Source organism: Phyllostomus discolor, chromosome 3, assembly GCF_004126475.2.
Source record: "Phyllostomus discolor isolate MPI-MPIP mPhyDis1 chromosome 3, mPhyDis1.pri.v3, whole genome shotgun sequence".
In the NCBI taxonomy this organism is placed as follows: Eukaryota; Metazoa; Chordata; class Mammalia; order Chiroptera; family Phyllostomidae; genus Phyllostomus; species Phyllostomus discolor.
In genome coordinates, this window is record NC_040905.2 from 115,350,547 (window position 1) to 115,367,472 (window position 16,926).

The following is a 16,926-nucleotide window of genomic DNA, read 5'->3' on the forward strand; positions in this document are numbered from 1 at the left end:
AAGGTCAAGTTAAAGGAGTTCATCATCACCAAGCCCTTATTATATGAAATATTAAAGGGACTTATCTAAGAAAAAGATAAAAAATATGAACAATAAAATGACAACTAACTCACAACTATCAACAAGTAAACCTAAAAGAAAAGAAAAACAATGAAAACAAAAACTAAGCAAACAACCAGGACAGGACTAGAATCAGAGAAATGGACACCACATGGAGAAAGATCAGTGGGGAGGGAGAAGGGAGGAATAGCTGGGAAAAGGTACAGAGAAGAAACATAATTAGTAGGCATAAAATAGATGGGGAGAGATAAAAAAGGGTATAGGAAACAGAGGACTGAAAGAACATATATCTACAACCCATGGTTATACATATAATCATGAAAAATATAACTATACATATAACTAAGAAAAAGAAGATAAAAAACATGTATAGTAAAATGACAGCAAACTCACTATTAACAACCACACCCAAAACAAAAACAAAAACAAAGTGAACAACTAGAACAGGAACAGAACCACAGAAATGAAGATCACAGAACCCTCCACAGAATGGAGGGTTAGCAACAGGGGAGTGGGAGCGAGAGAGAGGGTGTAAAGGTCCAGAGAATAAGTAGCATGGATGGTAGGTGGAAAATAGACAGGGGGAGGGTAAGAATAGTATGGGTAATGTAGAAGCCAAAGAACTTATGACACATGGACATGAGCTAAAGGGGGGGAATGTGGGTAGGAGGGGGTGTGCAGGATGGAGGGGAGTGAAGGGGGGGAAATGGGACAACTGTAATAGCATAATCAATAAAATATATTTAACAAAACAAAAGAAAGCAGCACGGCCCGGCTGAACCCCAACCCTGCTGGCCCCATCCACAGGTCCCTGAGAACCAGAGCAGTTTCAGAGAGCCGTTGGGGCTCCCAGGACCAGCCACCTACAGCGCCTTCGGCCAGGGTGCGGAGAGGCCCCGTGGTCAGGGCCAGCGTGTCAGGCAGCACCATTTGTGGTCCTACAAGGCTGGCTAACAGACGTCAGGACGTCTCTATTGCTGGGTGTGTGAGGCCATGGAGCACCACGTGGCAGCTTAGAAGGAGGTAGTGGTGCTGCTTGTATTAGCACAGAAACACGGCCGGGAAGAATGGAGCGGGAGGAGCCAGCAGTGGGAGAACAGGCGACCTCATTCATGAAAAGGCCATAGCACGGAAGAATGCTTCTTCAGGGTGTGCGGACACACAGGCGCACAGGGAACTTCTGGGGACTCACAGGAGGACCCATGTGTGGCTCACTGTGGGAAGGGGGTGAGATGGCGCCCAGAGGGGAGTCAAGAGGCCACTTTTGCTCTCCCTATTCCTATTGTCTGGGTTTCTGCACAGTGTGGCTATGCATTGCTTGTGCAGTGACAGAAGCGAGGGGTCAGAAAGCCCAACTGTATGGTCTGCAGTTGGCGGCATAAATGAGTTGGGGGAAGGGTCCCCTGCCTAACGGGCTCCCCCAGCAAATGGGAGGCTCCTTGCCCACCCAGAGCAGACACACTTAGCTCCTTGCTAGTGGAGCAGCGGGTGCCCACAGTCTTCTGTTCTGTGCATCAGCTGGTGAACTACAGCTTCCAAGTTGCCATGGCAACAGACTCACGCCAAGCTCCTCCTTGGCCAGGCATCTTAACAAGGAGCTGAGACATACATCACTAATGAGGGGTTCTCCCAACCCTTCTTCACACCTGCAGGGATCCCGAAGGAGGGCTGGCAGTGCACACCCCAGACCTGTACCTCTGGCCCTGTGACTGTCCCCACCTTCTGTTCTTATGCACCCACACGCAGGCTTTTCTGGGCACCTCTAAGGAGCCCCAGGAGGGCAGACAGGATAGGTGACAGCTGAGCCGGGCAGCTGGGCCCTCTGTGAGCAGCCAGCTCCACATGGACCTTGGGTGGCTCCGGACAGGACCCACAGAGACCGTCTGAGTGCACTCCCACCCAGGGAGCTCGTACAAGCCCAAGGGAAGACATGACAAGTCACCACAGTCTCAAAGCTCATCATAAAACCCAGTGCTCACACGTGACCACGCAATGCCACGCCTGGGCACACACACGAAGGAGCTGAGAGTGGGCACTCTGACAGATGCACACACACACGTGCTCACAGCAGCATGACTCACCACAGCCAAAAGCTGAACCCATGTCCACTAGTACACAAATGGGTACATAAAGCATGGTGGGTCCATTCAATGGACACATGCTTCCACACGGATGAACCTTGGAAATGTGATGCTCAGTGAAATAGGCCAAACATAGGACAGGAATTACAGGATTCCACAGAAAGGAAATGAAGTGTCCAGACAGGCAAATCCTCAGACAGTGGTTTCCTGGGGCATGGCGGTGGGATTCTCTTTGGGGTGATGGAAATGTCCTGGAACTAGAAAGAGTTAGTGATGACCCAACACTGAGTGTGCTAAATGCCACTGCACTGTTCGCTTCAGAAGATTTTATTCATTTACTTTTTAGAGAGAGAGAGAGAGAAGGAAGAAAGAACATCAATGTGTGAGAGATTTATCAATTGGTTGCCTCTCGCACACCCTCAACCGGGAACCTGGCCCACAACCCAGGCATGTGCTCTGACTGGGAATCGAACCTGCGACCTTTTGGTTCATAGGCTGGCACTTGATCCACTGAGCTACACCAGCCCGGGGCTGAACTGTTCACTTTAAAATGGCTAATTGTGTGGTATATTAGTTTCACCTCAAAAATCACTATAATCCATATTTTGGGGTTTTCAACAACAATCTGTCCTGCCTGAGCCCCCAGCCTGCAGCTGGCATCACTCAAAGCACAGTTAGGATGGAGATGCAGAGACCCAGCACATGGGCAGACGAGTGGGGACTCATCCTGGCTCTTCTGCCAGGTGGCCTCCCTACAGGGCCCAATGGCCCCCCAACTTGGATGCACACCACCCTCTGGGTGATGTGCTCCCCAGCACATCCTGGGGGCCCCCACCATCCCAGAGTCTTCCTGGTGGGCTCTTGCTGACCAGGCTTGGGTGACACTGTTTGAAACCTGCCTCCTACAAGTAGATCCCAATGCACGGGAAGGGCGGGGTCAGGCAGCAGAGTCCAGCAACTCCTCCCAGAGCTCAGTGGCCATCAACCAGGGCGAGGAGGCTCAGGGATCCCGTGACCAGCAGCTGGGGCTGCAAGTGACTCACCAGGCAGGGCTGAGCCTAACCAATGGGGAGCCAGGTCCTCTGCACCTTCAAAGGTGAAGCTACAGGTGCAGGCAGGGTACTAGGGCCATGCCACTTGGCAGCGCGCCCTGGGCTATCAGCCCAATTAACCTCTGACCCCACAGCTAGATGACCCCCCTTCATCCCCAGCTTTCCTTTTGTAAGTGATGCCCAAAGGCTTCGGGGACTCAGCTCTGGATGGAGGGTTTTGCTCCTGATCTCAGAGATCTGACCTGTGAGGCAGTCTGGCGGGGCAGGGGGGTTCCCTTTCCCGAGGCACTAAGAATCCCCTCTGGGCAGAGGGTATGGACCCTGCCTACACCCTGTGGGTGCGTCACCACCAATTCCCCACTGCCAGCCACCATCTTGCCATCAATAGGTCCAGGAAGAGCCCCCTGAGGCTGTAACACTTCTGCCTCAGTCTGGGGGAGCTGGCCCCACCTGAAGCACCAGCATAGCCCCCCCCAGGTTAGATGGGCCCTCCCCGGTGGCTTAGGACAATTGCTCCGTAAGTATTCTTGGTTAACTAATTAGTGAGGCAGTTAATTAAGCTCCAACTGCACTGGCCCAGGGCAGGGTGTTCATCTGAAGATTTTAGGGTCTCTGGGCCATGGGACAGAGCAGGCACTGGTCATCTGGTACACATGTGTACACACACGCACACACGCTTGCCCCCACGGTGGCATCAGATGTCCTGACCCAAGCCCCAGGGTTCCTGTTAGGTGGGACTGACCCACAGCCTCAGACACCCCCTTGCGGCACCACGGATGGTCGGCGATGGAGACACCAAGGCCGCGTCCAGATGGCTGAAACGAGAGGTCCTGCACAGTGGACGGGACCCCACTGTAACTGTGCCAGACCCACGGGAACGCCCTGGAGCTAGGAGGAGCCACACAAGGGGGCACAGACACCTCTGTGGCCACACCCCTTGGCTGCTGAGGACATGCGGGAGAGCCACCGCCTGTGGGAACATCCCCCCCTCCAACACGGAGGAGCGCTGACCCGGGGCTCTGGGGGAAGGCACTGGCCCCCACGGCCTCAGGGCAAAGCCAGCCACTGGGATCCTCAGCCCACTGTGCCACCCAAGACCGGCCCTGGTCCCAGGGAGTCCCGTCTCATGGGGGAAGTGACAGAAACCTCGTCCAACAGCTTGTGGGAGCAGAGAGGGCCCTTAGGGCTCCCAGAGCAGGGCCTGAGCGCATCCTCCACCCCAGTGCCCAGACGGGCACACAGTCAGGTCTCCCAAGAAGGCCTCTGAGGGCAGGGGCAGGCGGCCACTATTGAAGTGTGCTTTCCCCAGCTGTTGCCATGACGACGAGATGCCAACTCCTGAGGAAGACCCGGTGCAGCCTCTGAGAACAGAAGGGGGCCTCTGGAAGAAGGGCCCCCCAGCCCACCCTCCATCACTCCTTACTGGCAGAGGATCCCCCCCAAACCTGCCCTGGGGGAAACCATCCCACGGGGCTTTAATTGAGGGACGGGGTAGGGTCTGGAGGATTACCTTAGTTTGGGACAGCAGGAGGCCAGAGGGGGCACAGACGCTAGAGAAGGCTGGGTGTCAGCTGGCCGGGCTGCAGGCAGGTTACTCTAAAGTCAGAAATGAAATGGCCATGCGGGGTCACTGGGAGCCCCTCCCACAAGCTCTGCATGAGGAAGTCTCTGCCCAGGTGCCCCTTCATCCATCCCTGCAGGGACAGGTGACTGCCAGGCTGTGACGCCCCTCGGAATCACAGGTCCGCCCACTCGTTCTAAGATGCCCTGATACTGTGGGGTACAGCAGTACCCCCACTCCCCTCCCTGTTCCATCACAGGGCCATGGCCTACCCATGGTCCTGACAGGTGGCAGTAGCCAAGGAGGGTCCAGTTTAGAAGCAACCCTGAGGACCGAGGCTGGGGTCCCCACCTGCAGGCTCTCTTGGCCCCCTGCCCAGTGTGCATCCCATGGGCCTCGCCCAGTCTGAGCCCCAGATTCCTCCCAGCTTTCGCTCTGGCTGGACTCCAGTGCGGGGAGCCCTTCCTCTCCCTCAGCCCATCCTCACCATGGCCCAGGCCTGCGTGACTCACTAGCTCTCGTACTCAGTCGGCTGGCCAGGGTGGGGAGCCAGCTGGCCAAACATGGAGCTGTTTGTTCTCCCTGATGGCTCAAGGTCACGTAGGAGGAGTCGGAGCGGGGCTGGGCTGTCCCTGGGAAGCTGAGGGGCTGCGGGCCCACACCCCACAGGAGCCACCCATTTCATCACCCTACCAGTGGATGACTCCACTGCCAGACATCCTTTCTCTGGGACCCAAGTGTGTGTTCTGAGAGCTTCTCCCCGTGCCCAGTGGCTCAAGGGAAGTGAGTTCTGACCCCAGCCTGTAAGGAACCCCTCCCCAGACCCCTGAGCCCTTGGGGCCCAGGCCCTCAGGACAGAGGGGTGCTGCGGACCTCTGGACGGGCAGGACTGGGTCTCTGGCTTCCTACACAGCTTGGGGTTAGGCCCAGGGGCTGAGGCCTGCCTCCTGCCCAGCAGAGCCCAGTGCCTGGAAACTGCCATGGGGTTCTGAGCAGCTTGAGACACGAATGCCCCCTCCACGCCTACGTAATTACTGAGCTAATCTGGGCAGTGCATTGTTCTCAGCTCAACAGTGGTGTCTGCACCCATCAGCCATGGCGGGGGGAGGAGGGAATGAGGCGGGCAGTCCCCTGATCCCAGCCAGGTAGGGCCCACAGGCAGCAGGCGCGTGGCACATGGAACCCAGGCCCTGGCAACAGAGCCAGCCGGTGCCACGGCAGGCATGTGCACCGGGCACTGGAGACCAGCGTCTGGACATGTGCACCCACCACTTGTTCCTGCGTGCCTCCCCCCACACGCATCTGAGCAGGACTGTCTGCGTGTGCACACACTCACCCATGCCCACCAACCACAATCTCACACACTGTCACACACACACACCTACACACACGCTCTCACGCAGACTCGGATGCGCCCCTTCAAAGCACTGGCCTTAGGAGGAGCTGGAGGTCAGCTTTACTCAGGAAGCAAGATCCCCGCCCTGAGCACTGAAGGAAATGCTCACACAGACACCACGGAGCCAAGCACCTGCCCACAGCTCCCTCTTAACTGCACATTCTCAAAGAGCATGCTAATTAGTAAAAGTGCTAATGTCTCTGCTTAGCTCTTAATAAAGACCTTGATTTGGCATTTTTTTCAAGGCACAACTGGGCAGAGAAGTGCCCCACGTCTCCACCTGTGGTCACCGTGCCTGCAGAGTCTGGCCACGCAGCCTGCAGAGCCTCACAGAGACCTCGCCAGTCACCTTGTGGTGGCGTAGTCAAGTCTCGAGTGCCGCGGGAGGCCCTCCTCTCGGAGAGCGTTCCAGCCTGACAGTGGATCCAGCCCCCAGCGCTGTCTGCGCCATGTTTCCAGGCTCCCCCGCAGGGTCTCCATGTCACAGCTCTGGCTCCGTTCCTGCTGGGAGCAGCTGAGGGCTCAGAACCACTCCTAGGACAGGGTCTGGGAGAGGAAAGCTTGGAAGGAACTTGGCCTTGCCAGGTGAGGCCTCCTTCCCAGCCACACCCGTGCCCATCTTGGAACCCTTCGGGGGCTCTGCACAACCCCACCCAGACCCTGAAAAGGAAAAGCGTGGGTGGCGGGGGTGGGGGGCACAGAGCCAGGAGGGGCCCCTGGGGAAGATGACCGCCTGCCCATGGGGACAGGCTTGCAGGGCCTGCTCCAGGCAGGAATTCTCCAGGCCAGAAATAACTGCCTCAGCACAGCCACACAGCTGCCCGAGGCCTGAATTAGCGACACCATGGGACTGGACACTCCTTCCATGGGAACGAGGCTTGCAGTGCCCCACTGCTGGCCTGCGCCCCAGAGAGGCTCAGGGCCTGTAAGAAGCTGGGTGAAGAAGGCTCCTTCCTGCAAGAAAATGGGGTGAGCCACCTGCCCGGGAGCTGGGAGGTAGAGACAGGGCATCTGCAAGCCCGGGCCTACAGCACCTGGGACACGTCTTCCTCACCCCAGGGCCAGGAGTGCCCCTGGGTAGGCCTGGCCTCCCTTGCTCTGTCCCCTAGGTGGGAATCCGAGGCAGCTGAGTCCCTCCTCCCTGCCCTTGCTGGTGACGTTCGTGGTCTCATCCTGTGTGTTAAGATCAAGCTCACAGCTGGGACACATGCGGCCGTGGTGGGGACACGCACTCCACGTGGACATAAGCCTCTGCACCAACACGAGCCCAGCTCACCCCGCTGGCACGCCCTGCAAACCCTGGCCTGCCCACAAGCGCTGCCTGTCAACCGGGTGTTCAGTAGAAAGAAGGAAGGACAGGCCCCCTCTGGGCCTGCTCTCTTACCACACCAGGGCAGAGCCCAAGGGCTAGGTCAGCCACGGTCTCCCTCTGGGGTGGGGGGCAGGGAAATGGCTCCAGACCCTTGAAGCTGAGGTCAGAGACCCCAGAGTCCAACTTCCACCCACAGGCAGGACCAGACACCCTGTCCACCAGCCCCCCTGGGCGCCTTTCCAAACACGCTGATGCTCAAGAATCCCTGGGGTATTGGATAAAAATATAGCCCCCTCCCCCAGCGGCGGGGACAGCTGGCTGGGGCCTTGGGGCGTAGTGTTTTCCCCGCCAGGCAGGTCCGGGGAGCAGCGTGTCAGAGAGGAGCTAACTCCTCTCCAGCCTTTGGAGTCAAGGGCTCCCTGCAGCCCGTGCCCCACCAGACAGGGCTGGGCCCCTCTGCAGGACGTCCCAGCAGGGCCCAAGGCTGCGCCATGGTCTCACACTCTGTGGGGAGCGTCCAGAACCTTCCAGACAAGTCCCATCGCTGAGAGTTAAGGTGGCCTCTGTTCTCCAGAGCAGCCCCAGTGGGCTGCTGAAGACAGACGCCTGGACAGACACTGGACACAGGGACTGACTAATGGCCCGCCAGGCCACCCCCAGGCACCACGGCTCCCGAGACCCCGCCAGGGCAGTGACACTCCCACAGCAGTGGGAACCTCCTGCCCGTGGGACGCAGTGTGAGTGGGGCACAGACTCAGCCGGCCACACAGCAAGCAGGACATGAGCCGGGCTCCGCTGACCAAAGAACCCAGTATCCTGGGACTGCAAGAAGGGGGTGAGAGCACGGGGCCAGTGGGGAGCCAGGCCAGGCACCGAGATGCCGGGAACCTGGGGGCTGGCTTGTGATGTGAGAGGCCACGGGAGAAGCAGGTGGCTTTCAGCCACAGCTGAGAAGTGCCCAGCCTGAGCGCTCTGTGTGTGTGTGTGTGTGTGTGAGTGAGAGAGAGAGAGAGAGAGAGAGAGAGAGAGCGCGCGCGCGAGCGAGAGAGAGACAGCAGGAGCCAGGAATGTCCTGGGCTGTGGGGGGCGGGGATGGAGGCCAGATTCCAGCGTCCCTGTCTCAGATGGACACGCAGAGGGACTCACTGCTCCCGGTCAGGCAGTAAGGGGACTAGAGGAGTCTCCTATCACGCCAGGGCACCTCTTCCCAGCCCCTGAGGAACCCCTCGTCCGAGCACACCCCCAACCCACACTGCTTCCTCTGGGAAGGCCCGGGCAGTCTGCTTGCTCCTCACTGGGAGCTGCTCCCCCAGCCCCACTCGCCACCCCCCTCTGAACCCCAAAGGCCCCCTGGCCTCGGAGGTTGGGACACGAGGTGCCTGACCTCAGTCCTCCCTCCACCAGCCAGGTTATTAATAGCAGTGCCATTTTAAAAAGACAACCCAGGCCCTCAGAATGTCAACTTCAAAGTCAAAGGAGCCAGGTGTGGGGTCAGTGACGCAGCATTGCCGCCCCCCACACCTCCAGCTACTGCTCTCCAGGGCCGGTCCCCGCCGGCCCAGCCCCAGACCTGACATTTACACAATGCCACTGCTGGTGTCCTTGGAGATACTGCCCGCAGTTGAGGGCCGATGGCCCTCTGCACAGATGATGAATAGATTCCCGCAGCTCGGGGTCAAGTTCTGGCCAGGGCCATGGCGTGCAGCGCACACTCGACGCGAGGAATCCTGGAGCCAAGGTGCAAAAAGCCCCTGGTGCTGGGCCCAGGGGATGCTGGCTCCTTGAATCCTTCTGCCCAGGCTGCAGTCACCTTCCCTGCTTGACCACCCCTGATAGGCCACTGCCTCTCTCTAGGCCCCTCCCAGCCCTGCCCCTCAGCCCTGGTTAAGGGCTCGGCTGCTTCCCTCCAATTTCACACGTGAGAGCCCTGGCCCCCAGGACCTCACAGCAACGGTTTAGAGAGAGGGCCTTTAAAGAGGTGATCGAGGTGAAATGGGGCCGTATGGGTGGGCTCCAGTCCAACCTGTCCTTGAAAGAGGACAGGATTGGGACACAGGCTCTATGACCAACCACACCAACCACGCAACGACACCGGGAGGGGACTGCCTTTAGAGGCCTTGGGGGGAACCGGCCCTGCCCCCTGCCACCGCCCCGGGACTCCCAGCCTCCGGGAAACTTAGCCACCAGGCCTCTGGGGCATTGCTTCCATGGCCCTGAGCCGATGAGTGCTCCCACCATGGGACACCACATCCTTGAGGGCCCTTCCTGTCTGCTGGTCCGTCCTGGCTGGAGCCCCCTGGGGGTGTGGCCACGATGCCCTGCCCCCACAAACTTCCAGAAGTTTGGGTCAAGAGACCTGGGGGAATGGCCGGGGCTGGGACACCGGCTGCCCAGAAACAGAGACGACTGGACAGTGGAGGCTCCCCAGCCGAGGCGGGTCTCCTCCAAACACTCTTGCTCTCCTGGTAGGTAAACTGAGGCTCAGGACTTTTCACCTGCCGGTCACCAGAGAACCCAAGCCTGGCCAGCCCCAGGACCCCAGTGTGCCCTCCTACCTCGCTGCCCAGGGCAGTGCCTGTGGACACTCAACCTGGCACCCTCGTCCCCTGCACTCTCTGGGAATCCTCCCCAGACAGGCAGACTCGGCCCCCATCAGCCCCAAGGGGCTCTGCCCTGCCACAGACACCGCTCTTGGCCTCCCCAGTGGCGGCCAGGACCACTGTCTCTACTGTGTTGCGAAGTGCCCTCACCCTCCCCGGGGCCAAGGCTGTCCTTGCCAGAGAAGACCCAGCAGCTTGGGTCACACGCAGAGGCAGGCTCCCTGTGCTGCCCAAGGCTGGCCACCAGCTCTGCAGATACAGGCCCCAGACCCAAGGCCCCTGACCCAGGTGGCTGCGCACGGCTGGGCTTCCGGAAAGCCTCCAGTGCAGACGGGCACGAGCAGGTGCCACGTCTCCCCACAGGCCAAGGCCCTTGTTCCGTCAGCAGTCACAGTCGGCCCCACCCGAGACAAAGGAGGGAGTCCTTCAGACAGGTGACACCGGCTCCCCTCAGCACTAATTAGAGTTCCACGCAGCAGCACAGTCACCGCCAGGAGTTGGGGAGGCCCCGGCACAAACATTTCAAAAGACACAGTATTTGCATTTATGGGCTGAAAGTCTTGAAGCTGAGAAGCCAGCTGAGCCATTATAGCAGCCAATTTGCAGAGAAGTCGAAAGCACCACAGGCAGAGACTGCTGAACGACGCACACCCACGTGACTGGACATGGGGCGGCAGCCACAGGAGCACCAACCCCTGGATGGCCACCAGGATGTCCTTGAATATCGCAGCCCCAGGCCAGAGTAGACGGGGGACCAGGGAGCGGAGCCCAGGTGGCAACAGCGGGGAACCCACACTCTGCCTGACACAATCACTGGAGCACCCTTGGCTGCAGCCCAGCCCCAGGGAGCCCACCCCCTGTGACACCCATTTAACATCCTGCCGTGGGGACACTCCTAGTCACCCCTCAAAACCCCCACCAAGGACTCCTCTGCTGACTCGGTCCTCCACTGAGCAACCCCTGTGTGTCAGGGAGCACTTCAGGTGCCGGGCGTGAGCGGGCGCACCTTCACGGCACTGGGCAGACCATGCAAACGGATGACAGGTCCGGCAGTCACAAGTGCCAACAAAGATGTCCATGCAGTGAGGGGTGTCTCAGGCCTGAACCCCCCTCACACCTCAGTCTGAAAGGAAAGGAACCCCTTGGCTGCTGAGGGCACTCCCACCCTCGCCCGGGCCCTGCAGTGGGCGTGGAGTGGGGTAGTGACAGAGCGGCAGGGACGGGGAGTCCCGCAGGCAAGCAGAGTGGGGGCCAGTGACGTGGCAGTCTCCTGAGTTACTGAGGCAACTCCCAGTCCCAGCTCCTTACCTCACTCACAGCACCGGACAATGAAGAGCGGGGGTCCTGTGGGTGGGGCTTCCTGGTACAACGCAGGACGACTCACCGAGGAAAGGCACAGAACTAAAGGCAGACAAGGAGCCCTCCTGGGCCTCCTCAGAGCACTCCTTGTTCACCCCCACACCGAGGGATGGACCCTCAGGAGACCCAGCACACGGCTGGCTTTGCTTGGTCGGTACACTAGTGTACACAGTAGGACCTCACTCCCAAATGGATCATGAAGACAGCATGGTACATAAAGCTGTGCACTGGGCTGGTGCACACAGTAGGACCTTAATGAAATCACTCTGTATGACCTCAAATTATGTGGGGCTTGGGTTCAGTCCTGTGCACACAGTAGGAATTCACTCTCAATGGAACGAGCACTCAGTAGGGCCTCACATCAGGTGGGGCTGTGGATGGAGGACTCTGCATAGTGGGGCCTCACCTCTGAGAGTCACTGAGCTGAGGCTCCTCTGAAGGAGAGGCACACTCACAGGTTATGCACACAGTAGGCCCTTGGTACCCAGCTGCCACCACACAGCTGGTGGCCCAGCCCTGACGAGAGTAGATATCTTGCACTGGCCACCCGCCCCGCCACAGGCTGACTGCAGGCTGGGGCCCCAGGGAGCTTGCAGCCACTCAGCACGGGGATTGGCCCATCCTGGCTCCCCTCCAGCTACCCAAGTCTGAATCGATCCCCTAATAACTCGATCCATTAATGTTTGAGCAAAATTCTTGTAAACCATCAGGAATAGGATGGCTTCTGTGAACTGAGTCATTTTTCTAAACGCCTGATGGGGTGCCTCTCCCCTCCCCAGCACAGCATCCATCCACACTCACTGCATCCAGGAAGGCCCAGGGTGCTGGCTCCCCTGCTGGGGGCGGGGAGGCCATGGGCATGCGGAACCCCACAGCCTGCAGGGCCCCATCTTCCCTCCAGGCATCACGGGCCCTGCCCTTCCCACCTGCAGCCTGGCCACATAACTGCTTTTCCCTCTCCAGTCCAGTCTGGTTGGGGGCTGGCGCTCCCCACCACAGCAGGGAGGTGTGGGGGGGGGCGGATCTGCGTGCTAGCACCTCCTCCTGGAGGGACATACGCCGTTCAAGGGTCCAGCCCTAACCAAGTGTGGGCTCTGAGGGAACCTGGGCCAGGAGGGGGAGGAGCCTGACGGCAGCCCAGGGCCCAGAGCGAGCCTGGCGAACTCTGCGCCCAGGCCTGTGGCAGAGGGGAGCCGTGGGAGGCTGCCACCTGCCGGGGGCCCCGGGGGGGGGGGGGGGCTGGGCCCCAGGACTCCTGGGCTTCTCCCCGGGGAACTTTCTCCAGCACTGCAGACATGACCTCATCGAGAAAATGGGGACCCCAGACCTCACATTCCACCCAGAAGCCACTTCGGAAAGAACCTGTAGAATTCTCAGTGGGCTGAGGACCCAGCCCCTTCAGGTGATCTGAGGTGACGGCTTCTTCACCCGCACCCTCCTGTGCACGCAGGTTAGTCCGGAGGCTTCTGACCGAACCGTGCGGTGGGGGTGGCAGAAGGGGCAGGATTCTCCCATCGGGCCAGGCAGTCAGGAGACTTGCAAAACCACAAAATACCCCTTTTCTTGCCGCATTTTTGTTTTGGAAAATATACTCACTTTTCATTGAGAAAAGTGCTAGGTTAACACATAAGAGGTTTACTACTGTTTTAAGTGAATTACTAAACAGCAACTTCTAAGTTTTTCAGTTTTAAATTCCAGTCAAGTGAATGCCGAGACAGTCCCGTGACAGTTCTGGGGCCCCACGGACCCATGAGTGGGACCGTTCTGACAGCCCGAGGTGGCAGACCTCTGTTCTCCTGAGCTGGGGAACAGGGGCTTGCCAGCAAACACCTGGGTGTCCAGGCACATCCGGCCAGGGGCTCCCACACTCCAAAGGAGGTCCCCACCGCCCACCCCACTGCCTGTTGGCCCCCAACCCCCTACCCGCCCCTCCATGGGCTCCCTTCTCGGCCCCCACAGTCCTGCTGCCCCCCATGTCCCAAACCTGCTCATCTCTCAGGGACCCCCAATGGGAGTCAGCCCCCCAACCGGGGACAGCCCCTAGGTTTCGACAGACCCCAGTAACAACCCACCTGAACACACTCTTCAACAACCACCAAACAGAAAGTGCTTGCAAGGCCTTTCAGCCGCACAAACGCCACCCCCGAGTGGACAGTGCCCCTCGCCCCCACCCCATGCCAGCCGCCCTACTACCCGAGCTTCCCTCCTAGAACCCCTTCCCTGTGTCTGCCACAGACCTGAGCACACCACCAAGGGGCTGGCCCAAGCCCCAGGGAACCCAGATGTGACCCTGCCCCACAAGGCCCCGAGTGGGGCCACTCAGTGCCTGGCGGGCCTCTGATGAAACCCACCCTTCCCACTGGCAGACCCTCCCTGATGAAAGGCACCAAAGTGACCTCCACAGGGGCAGGCACCCCTGAGGCTCATCCTCACTGCCCAGGAGGCTGCTTGCTGCAGTGAGGGCCGTCTCTGTGGTTACAGGAAGGCAGCTCTGAGGAAGCCAGGCGCTTTAATAATAAATCCTTTAATTAGGGAATCCCGCTCCAAGGACAGGCCTGCAGGTTAGCCGCTGTTCCCACGACTCAGGGTTCCCAGGGTTCCGCCGCAGGCCCGTGCTGCCGGCTGCTGGGGGAAGGGCAGCGCCTGGGGCAGAGAGCTCTGGGGGAAGCTGGTGGGTGGGGGGCGAGGCGCACCTGCATCTGCCTGAGGGCGGGCGCGTCCTTCACGTGTGGACACAGAAGGCACTTTGGGAAGCTCAGCCTGCTGCCCTGCCCCACACACATTTCTGGAAGTCTCTGTGAGGCCAAGGTTCAGAGGTATGAGGGTTTGCAATTTGGCTTCTGGCTCCGGATGAGATAGAAGCACCAGGGAGGCTGGACCTGGGCCTGTGGCCAGCACGTGGACTAACGCAAGCTCCCCACCCAGAAGGGGCCGCGTGAGGCCTGGAGAGCTGCCAGCAGGCCAGAGACTGGCTGCCACAGTCCAGGAAGCTTCTCCAAGGACAGCTCATCTCCACCTCCAGTTCTGGCCTCCCCCAGACTCCCATGATGACCTGTGGGACAGCAGCTGCCCCAAGCAGCCCAGGACCCCTGCAGGCCCCCAGACTCTCAGGAGCTCCAGCCCAAAGGAGTGGGGATGCCCCCCCCAGGAGGCAGCATGAGGGGGCTGCTGGGTAACCAGGGGTCCCCCAGAGTACACTCCAGGAGAATGGGGGCATGTGCTGTTGAGCAGGGACAGAGGCCTGTGTGGGGCCAGATGAGGCTTGGTTAGCCAGCATCAAGAGCGTGTGAAGGGAGAGAGGAAACAGGGCTGGGGCCGCTGTACCGGGTGGAGGTGGGGAGGTGACAGGGTCAGGGGAGGACTTGGGCAAGGGGTGAGCCAGAGCTGGATGTGGGGGCCTGGCCAGCACATCCCCTTGGAGCACCTGCACCGGCGGCACCAAGGTCCCGAGGCGACTGACTCCCCATGGCTGGTGCCGGGCAGCTGCTTACTGAAGCGCGAGACGACCCAGGACCAAGAGCTGTGGGCCCTCAACGAGTCCCTCCGCCATGTAAAACTCGGGCTCCCACCCCGGCGCACTGCTGAGCTGCCTTTCATGGCTGTGAGGAGTCCACTCACCCCGGGGCCCTCCTAGTGGTGACTTACCTGTGGCAAGCACGTCACGGGTGCCCCTGTGAGCAAGGGGACATGTGGAATGAAAATAAAACACAGCACCTGGAAGATGCGAGCCAGTGCCCACCACAGGCCCCCACCAGAGGCGGGGTCCTGGCCTCTCCCCACCACACACCTGCCAAACCCCATCTGCACAGGATGTGCCAGGAGGGACATCAGAGGGGATACAGACCCGGTTGGCATGGCAACTGGGAAGCCAGCCCGGACCTCAACAGGATCACTACGTGTTCAAAAGAGAAAGATACTCTGGTTAAGACGGGAGAGACGACATCTATCCCCAGCGGTCAGCAGGGACGTCGGGGATGTGGGAGGGGCTCTGCCCAGGCCGGGGGAGCGCGTCCGACTTGCTTTCCCCTGGCCTGGCTGCCCCCACACCCCACGTCCCCTGGTATCTCTGGTTCTCTTCCACACCAGAACTCTGACCTGAGGCCGCAGCGCAGTCTGCCGGCCTTGCCCCAGATTCCTCAGAACTCCCGAGGCCCTGCCCCACCCTGCTGGTGGAGCGCTGGCCCACAGAAAGGCCCAGAAGGCTGGGAAGGGGGCTGCCCCTCTAGGAGGCTGGGTGTTGCCCAGCAGACTGCACGGATGCCCCTGGGGCTGGCTGGGCTGAGGTCCAGAGGCGAAACCCCCACCTCCGTGCCCACCAGGCACTGAAGCCTCGAAGGCAGGAGGCACCCTGGGAAGGGTGGGAGGGTGCTGGGGGGGGAACACTGTCTCTTCCTGCCCGGCCTCCAGAGCTCTGCAGATAAACAGTCTAAATTAGGAATTAAAACATCCCTTGCTCCCACCAGCCAGCAGGCTGTATTTCAAACATGCAGGAAACACCCCAGCCACTGCGGCCTCAGAACTTCCTAACGTGATTCTGTGGGATCCGGCTGCGCAAGAGGGAGAGTCTGTGCCGGGCGCAGCTGCCTGCCCCCGGCCGGCCTCCCTGAGCCAGCCGGCCCAGTCCGGGCCTCCAGTGCCCAGTGGGGCCGTGCTGCCCTGCCCAGCCTCCAGCCAGCCCCCAAGAAGGGGGACTGATGGGGGCACAGAGCCCCGTGGCTGCGAGGAGGAGGAGTAAACACGCCCTTGACCACCCTGGCTAACCGACTGTACCGTCTCCCACTCAGGGAGAGGGCTCCGTGGGGCCGGGTGAGAACCTCCACCCTCAGGCACAACGTGGGGTCTCTGGAGGGCAGAGCCACAGGGACACCCCTCCCTGTGCCCCCGGGTTCGCCCAACCCGGATCCTACCCACCCACTCCCCATGGGACCTGGGGGTGGGGTGCTGCCCGGAGCAGGGTGCAGTTGGGACTGAGGCAGCTCTGTGCTGGACTTTCAGGCCTCAGCGAGTCGACCGAACTCCAGGGCTAGTCCCCGAGTTACCGCCGCCTGGCCCAGTCCAGCATGGGTCCCCTGGGGCCCAGGAGGCAGGGGACAGGTGTCAGGGTGGTACAGAGGACCCCACCTTCCTGGGGGGGGTCTGGGTAGAGGACTGGGGGCCAAGGTCAAGCTGGGAGAAGGGGGCGTGTCAGGAGCTGAGAGCGGGGAGGGTGGACCGGCCCAGGGAGGGGCTCTTCCCCTGCACAGCAGCCCCTAGGTGGACAGTGCCTGCGGCTGCCCCAGGCAAGGGAGAAGATGCCTCCTGGGGTGCCTGCTGCCACTGGGTGCCCTACTCCAAAGCTCTCACCGACACCCTCATCTGGGAACCTGTCTGGTGACAATGGCTGAGACCTGTCCACTCTGGCTGTGCGCAGCGGGTCCCTGTCCCTCTCGGCTCTCACCCCCCAAACACACACTCCACCAGCCCCAGCCCACCCCCCACCACGAAGAACCAGCAGACACAGCTCAG